Here is an 8,010-nt window from a genome sequence, read left to right as displayed (position 1 = left end):
ACAATATTCTGTTTGCATGTATGCCTACAGGCCAGAAGAGGGCACCAGACCTCATTACAGATGGTTGTGAGCCACCATGTGGTGGCTGGGAATTGAACTCAGGACCTTTGGAAGATCAGGCAATGCCCTTAACCTCTGAGCCATCTCTCCAGCCCCAAAACAAACCTTTTTTGTTTTGTTTTTTGAGACAGGGTTTCTCTGTAGCTTTGGAGCCTGTCCTGGAACTAGCTCTTATAGACCAGGCTGACCTCAAACTCACAGAGATCCACCTGCTTCTGCCTCCCAAGTGCTGGGATTAAAGGCTTGAGCCACCACCACCCGGCAATAAATAATTTTTTTTAAAAAAGGGAGTTTAAATGAAGTCACTGTGCCTAGTGGGAAAGGGTACACTTAGGATACATAAAGTTGTGTGAAAATCCCAGGTTCAGATGTGAGTTACATTCCTATGGGGAGGCCATAAAACTTGAGTTCCCATACACTGTGAAGATTGTTGCCATTGCTATTGGTTGTATGTCTACTATGATGACTGTTCTTGGTTATCAACTTGACAATATCTGGAATTAACTAAGACCCAAAAATGAAGTGGCACACTTGTGAAGGACTTTTGCTTAATAAGAAGTGGGAAGAGCCACTTCTAATCCAGATCTTTGAGGTAGGAAGATATACATTTAATAAGGAACTTGAGGCAGGAAAACACACCTTTGATACAGGTATTTTGATCTTGGAAAATCCGCCTCTAAAATCCAGGCCATGCCTCTGCTGGAGGTCTATACAAGGACACCAAAGAAGGAAGCTTTTGCTCTTTGCCTGCTTTGTCTTTCCTGGCTAGCACGTCCATTCTTTCCCTGGTGTTTGAGCATACTACTGCAGGACCCTAGCATACCCTGAAGAGCACCTGAGACATCCAGCCTCGTGGACTGAACAGCTCCAGGATTCTTGGACCTTCCGTTCAGAGGCAGTTGGACCACAGTCTGTAAGTCATTCTGATAAATCACCCTCCCGTCTTGGATATAATGTATTATTTTTCAGCCATCAATGGAAGAAAGTAAACACCCTCTCCAAGGTTCAGGAAATATCACAGAAGAAGATGTAGAAAGAATGTGAGAGTCAGATGTGGGGCATTGTGGCACAGGCCTTTAATCCCAGCACTGGGGAGGCAAAGGCAGGTAGATCTCTGAGTTGCAGGCCAACCTGGTTTACAGAGAGAGTTCCGGAACAGCAAGGACTTCACAGAGAAACCGTTTTTTGGGGGCGGGGTGAGGCGGTATTTTGTCTGTTTTTTGAGTGGGTTGGTTTTTCGAGACAGGATTTCTCTGTGTAGCCCTGGCTGTCCTAGAACTCACAGAGATCTGCCTGTCTCTCCCTCAAGTCCTGGGACTAATGGCATATGCCACCACTGCCTGGCGAAAAACCCTATCTTGAAAAAAATAAATCAGAGGAAGGGGTGTTGTGTAACTGTATCCTCCTGGGGAGAAGAGGAAGACCCATAAGACTCAGGACATGAAGCAAACTTACAAAGCTTAGAAAGTTCCAGAAAGTTAACAGATTTGCAAAGACACAGTTCCGGGTTATAAAATCAGTAACTGTGGCTAAGAGCAGTTCAATCTCTGAGCTTATAAATTGTGTAGGAAGCTCTGAAGATACAGCTTTCCTGTGTCTTCATCCATGGTAGGATGGACTTTTGGGTGATGCAGCTGCCTTTGAGTTATTCATGCTCTTATAAAGTAATCTCTCGCCCATACTTCTATAAGTAATAAACTCTTTGACTCATTAAGTTGGATTTGGGTGGAATTGTTTCTTTGGTTGGGCTGTCATTGGTACTCTCTGGAGTGAAAACTTGTTTGCTAATTTCTACATAGGGGAAGCTCACAACTTCTAGACAACTTTGTCTCAAAATAAAAAGTAAAAAAGAGAGTTGTGGACATAGCTCGGTGGTAGAGTGCTTGCCTAGCATTTGGGAGGCTCTAGGTTTAACCCCTGACACTCTAGAATCAGCCCTTCCTTTCTGTTCCCACCCTTTGCTCGAGGCTCACTGGTACAACATAGTAGCCAGTCTTGTGACTCCATGAGTATCCAATCTCAGTGCTTTCCAGTTCTGATTACGGAGATGCTTTGGAACTTCAGGCTTCTGCAGCTTTCTCTAGGGTGGGGTACCAACTTTATACCTACCAACTGACCCTGTGTGAGGGTGCAGGTCCTGAAGGAGTCAGGCCTTCACTAACTATCAAAACTCAGGGCCATCCCATTGTGCACAAGTGACTATTTATCTGGAAATTCCTTAGAGTTTCTCACTGCCTCTCTCTTTTCTTTTTTCTTTCTTTCTTTTATTTTCTGAGACGCAGTTTCTCTGTGTAGCTTTGGAGCCTGTCCTGGAACTCACTTTGAAGACCAGACTGACCTCAAACTCACAGAGATCTGCCTCCCTCTGCCTCTCAACTGCTGAGATTAAAGGTGTGCACCACGCCCGGCCTCTCACTGCCTCTTTTACACCCACAGTGACTTCCGGTTCCAAGCCCTCCTCCCTCTATGATGATTGTCCCAGGACTGATACAGTGCTGACATCATCCCCACTCTCTCCCCTGGCCCTTTTCCATATTTTCGCATTTTCTGTGTCTCCAACCACAGGCATATAAGCTTCCTCCACTCTCAAAGCCTCTCCAAAGCGGATATGGCAAAAAACAGACACCGGCCTTAGGAAAGAAGCGCTCTTTTTATTTTTTTTTTTTATTTTTTTTTTAAACATATTTATTTATTAATTTATGTATACAATATTCTGTCTGTATGCCTGCAGGCCAGAAGAGGGCACCAGACCCCATTACGGATGGTTGTGAGCCACCATGTGGTTGCTGGGAATTGAACTCAGGACCTTTGGAAGAGCAGGCAATGTTCTTAACCTCTGAGCCATCTCTCCAGCCCTCTTTTTATTTTTTAAAAATTATTTTATTATTTTATGTGTATGTCTGTGCATCACCAGCATGGTTAATGCCCAAGATGGCCAGAAGAAGGCATCAGGTCCCTTAGAACCCCAGTTACAGGCAGTTTCCAGCAGCCATGTAGGTTCTGAGACTTGGACCTGGGTAGTCTGGAAGAATGGCCAATGCTGACCTTGAACTCCTGACAATCTTCCAGCTCAGCCTCACAGTACCAGGATTACATGAGTGCTCCCCTCCCTTACAGAAAAAAAATGCATATTTTTGTGAGCATGGGAAGATATCGGCATTAAACACAAAGGCTTCACACATGTTGTTAGGCAACTGTTCTTGTCGTTGCTAATTATTATTATTAATAATAATAATTTTTAGTTTGAGGAAGAAACTAAGTTGCCCAGGCTGGCCTTGAATTTATAATCTTCTTGCTCAGCCTCCAGCGTGACTGAGATTACAGAATTATAGCAGCAGCCTGGGGAAAGAAGGATTCTTGTCAGAAGTTTTAACCCAAATCTTCCCTCGTTTCCGACTCAGCGTTCACTTTCCAGGAAGAGGAGGAAAGGTGAGAGAGGGTGGATGACACCACAGGGAAGTACCCGACTTCAGAACACGGGCCTGCTCAAGGTAGCCGGCTGGGTGTGACGGCACACACCTGCTGTCGTCCCACCCCTAAGGCTTAGGCAGGGAAGATTGCCGTCTGTTGGAGACTCACCCGGACTGTACACAGCAAGATCCTGCCCCCCCCCCCCCCAAAAAGCCAGCCAAGGGACAGGTGTGGTGGCTCAGCTACCAGAGCTAGGAGGCAGAGGTAGATCAGATCACTGCGTTCCAGGCCAGTCAGGGATACACAAGAAGGAAAAAAATGCCAAACTCTAGTTGGATTGTGTTTGTAGCTGTCATGAGGTGATCATGAGTTTAAAGTCTGGGAATTAGAAGCTAACCTGGTCTAATGAGACTCAGTATGGATTAATAAGAGGACTGTGGAGTTGAATGGCTTGGTGTGTATGTTTATAATCCCACCTCTTGGGAGGCAGAGGCAGGAAGACTGACATGTGGTCAAAGCCAGGCTGGGCTACACAGTGGGGCCCTGTCATAACACCCTTATAGAGAGTAGATAGGCATGGTGGCATATGTGTATTCCCCGCACTCAGGAGGCTGAGGCAGGAGCATAGATACCTGAATATGTAAACAACTTTCACAATTCAACAATAAGAAGACAAATCTATCTCCCTTGCCCCCTTTCTTTTAAATTTTGAGACAGGGTCTCACTAAATATTCGTGATTGGTGTAGCTGGTTGATGTAGAACTAGTTCTGCGGGATAGCCTGTCCTAAATTCACAGTGGTCTACCTGCCTCTGCCCCTGGGGACTTGGATTAAAGGTCTGAGCCACCCACCACACTTGGATCAATCCCCTGCCTGCCCCCCCACCCCCGCCTGCCTCCCACATGCTGAGATAAAAGGTGTGAGCCACCACCTCCCAGCAAATTTCCCAATTCTTAACAACAAAACCAAAAATCTAAACAGATTTCTTCAAAGGGGAAATATGAAATGTAAAAAGGCAATAAGATATTGGACATGGTGGCCCAATGCTTGCAACAGTCAAGCCTGTGACCACAGAATTCGGAAGGCAGCAGCAGGAGAATCAGGAGTTCTAGGAGGCCAGCCTGGGCTACAGGAGACCCTATCTAAAAAACAAAAGAGTCAATAAGCATTGAAAAGATGCTCAGCATCATTTGTCACCAAATAAATACAAATTTAAACCATAAGGAGATGCCGTTTGACACTGAAAAAGACAGTTGAGCTCGGGATCTCATCCACAGCTCCCGGGAAACTATTGGCCATGCATCCCTGGTTAAACAGCATTTTCATAGGGCCTAGCAGTTCTCGTCTTAGCTGCAGACTCATGAGACCGAAAGTGGATCCTACATGGGGAGTAAGATACAGTTCCGTGGTCTAAGAGTATGGGCTGTGCTTGCAGAAGACCCAAGTTTGATTCCCAGTGCTGGATGCAGGCAGCTCACAACTGCATGTAATTCTAGTTCCTGGGGAGATCTGATACCTTTTGTTGGTCTCCAGGGGCACTGCACTCAAGTGCACAGCTCTCCACTGAGACATACATATTTAAAAAAGTTATGTATTATGGCTGATTTTGTTTATAATATATTTATCCAACTGACATACTTCATGATACTTAAAATTTTTTGTGTTACTAGGCAACAGTGGCTTACACCTTTAGTTCTAGCACTTGGGAGGCAGAGGCAAGTAGATCTCTGTGAGTTCGAGTCCAGTCTGGTCTACAAGAGCTAGTTCCAGGACAGGCACCAAAGCTACATCAAGGAACCCTGTCTTGAACCCCCCACCCAAAATTTTGTGTGTGTGTGTGTCAAGTTTTTTTTTTTTTAAAAAAAACTGAACAGTGGTGGCACACACCTTGAATCCCAGCACTCAGAAGGCAGAGGCAGTCAGATCTTAAGTTCAATTCCAGCCTGGTCCTGGTCTACAAAGTAAATTCTAGGATAGTCAAGGCTACACAGAGAAACCCTATCTTGAAAAAAAAAACAAACAAAAACCCAAAAGCAAAAAGTGTGTACACAGATGTTCATAACAACGTTTGATGTAGTCCTAAAGTGAAAGCAAGAAAAATGTCCACCCATGGGAAAACAAATTGAGGTGTAGTTATGTAATGGAATATTAGTCATAAAAAAGCACATGCATGGACCTTGAAAATATATCAATCATCAGTCACTAGGCTTAATGACTCACGTTTGCGATCTCAGCACCTGGGAGGCTGAGGCAGGACAAACTGGGCTATTGCCTGGAGGGAGCGGGAAGGAAAAGGACGAAGAACAGGAAAAAGGAAACAAAAAGGCAAATAAAAGAAGTTAGATGTAAAAAAAAAAAAACCCTTATACTGCCGGGCGATGGTAGTGCACACCTTTAATCTCAGCTCTTGGATAGCAGAAACAGGTGGATCTCTGAATTCAATTCTAGCCTGGTCTACAGAGTGAGTTCCAGGACAGTCAGGGCTACACAGAAACACCTTGCCTTCAAAACCAACCCCCCTACACACAAAAGGCTTATATTTATATTTTTGTGACTTTATTTCATTTTTGTTGTTGTTTGGTTGTTTTTGTTTTTGTTTGTTGAGACAGGGTCTCTCTATGTAGTCCTTGCTGTCCTGAAGCTTGCTACATAGACTAGGCTGGTCTCAAACTCAGAGAGAGAGAGAGACAGTCTCTTCCCTCTGCCTTTCTAGTGCTGGAATTAAAGGCATGCACCAACTTCTTCAACCTAGATTTTTATCTTCAGATAGGATCTCATGAGATAGTCTAGGCTGGTCTCAAACTTTTCCGGCAATCCTTCTGCCTAGCTTCCTGTGTTCCTGTGTTAGAACCAGGAGCCTCCACTCTTGTTTTGTCTATCTTCATTGTGTGTGAGTGCCTGCGTTCAGAAGATAATATTGGATGTCTTTCCTCAGACACTGTCCGCCCCTTTCTTTCTTCCTTTCAGGTCTCCCACTGGCCTGGAACTCGCCAAGTAGGTGAGTCCCTGAAACCTTCTAGTCTCTGCCTTCCCAGTACTCAAGAGCACATGGCTCAAGAGCACATGGCATACCCAGCTTTTTTTTTAAAATATTTATTTATTATGTACACAATATTCTGTCTGTGTGTATGCCTGCAGGCCAGAAGAGGGCACCAGACCTCATTACAGATGGTTGTGAGCCACCATGTGGTTGCTGGGAATTGAACTCAGGACCTTTGGAAGAGCAGTCAGTGCTCTTAACCGCTGAGCCATCTCTCCAGCCCTCTTTCTTTCTTTCTTTCTTTCTTTCTTTCTTTCTTTCTTTCTTTCTTTCTTTCTTTCTTTCTTTTTTTAACATGGCTCCTGGAAATTGAAAGCAATTTACTAACTGGGTTATCTTCCTAGTTTATAAATCTCCATCTCTCTCTCTCTTTCTGTATGGATGTGTGTTTACACGTATGTGTATATATGTGTGTGTATGTATGTATGTGTGTTTTTTCTATGCATATGTGTTTGTGTGTGGTATGTGTGTGTGGTGTGTGCATAGTGTGTATGTGTGTGTCTCTCTGTGTGTAGTGTGTTTATATGTCTGTGTGTATATTTGTATGTATGTATGTATGTGTGTGTATATATGTGTGTGTGAGTGTGGTGTGTTTATGTGTACGTGTGTGTGTATGTGTTTGTATGTGTATGTATGTGTGTATATCTCTCTGTTGTGTTTGTATGTCTGCATGTACATTTGTATGTGGTGTGTGTGTTTGTATATGTGTGTGCTGTGTGAAGGTCAAAGGCTAATGTCAGGTGTCTTCTTCAATTTCTTTAATTAGAATATATATATATATCCAGCCATGGTGGTACACATTTAATTCTGGCATGTGAGAGACGGAGGCAGGCCAATCTCTGTGAGTTCAAAACGAGCCTGGTCTCTTGGACAGAAAGACCCCTTACTCAAAGAGCCCATTAAAAAATAAAAAACTAGACAATAAACCAAATCAACCAGCCTAAGGCTTGGGGAGAGACTGAGGAAAAACAGGAAGGAGTCTAGTAAATGCTGGAAAGCAGAGCAGCGTCTGAGCTGCTCAGAAAAACCAGAGAAGCACGTGGAAGGCCAGTGCAGGGGACCCCGAGGAAGTCTGGCACATGACAGGCTGGGTGGCTACTCAAGGACACAAACCTGGGGTCAAGGCGCCTTCACCTCTGACTATGCATTCCTAAAATAGTCAGGTTCAAGTGCAGATCACTATGATCCCAGGAGATTTAACGTTCTTCTTTCACTTTGCTGTGGGTTCCAGGATTGAGCTCAGGCCATCAGGTTCGTAGCCAGCACTTTACCTATCAACCCATTTCCATTTTGTTTTATTTGCTTATTATTTTTGAGACAGGGTCTGACTGTGGAGTCCTGGCTAAGTCATCATGTAGACCAGGCTGGCCTCCTCATTCCTGAGGTTAAAGACATGCACCACTACACCCAGCTCCATTTCATTTTTATTTATTTATTTTTGTTTTTTTGAGACAGGGTTTCTCTGAGTAACCCTGGTTTTTCTGGAACTCACTCTGGGG

Source organism: Microtus pennsylvanicus, chromosome 4 (genome assembly GCF_037038515.1).
Source record: "Microtus pennsylvanicus isolate mMicPen1 chromosome 4, mMicPen1.hap1, whole genome shotgun sequence".
In the NCBI taxonomy this organism is placed as follows: Eukaryota; Metazoa; Chordata; class Mammalia; order Rodentia; family Cricetidae; genus Microtus; species Microtus pennsylvanicus.
Note: the sequence above shows the minus strand (reverse complement) of the source record.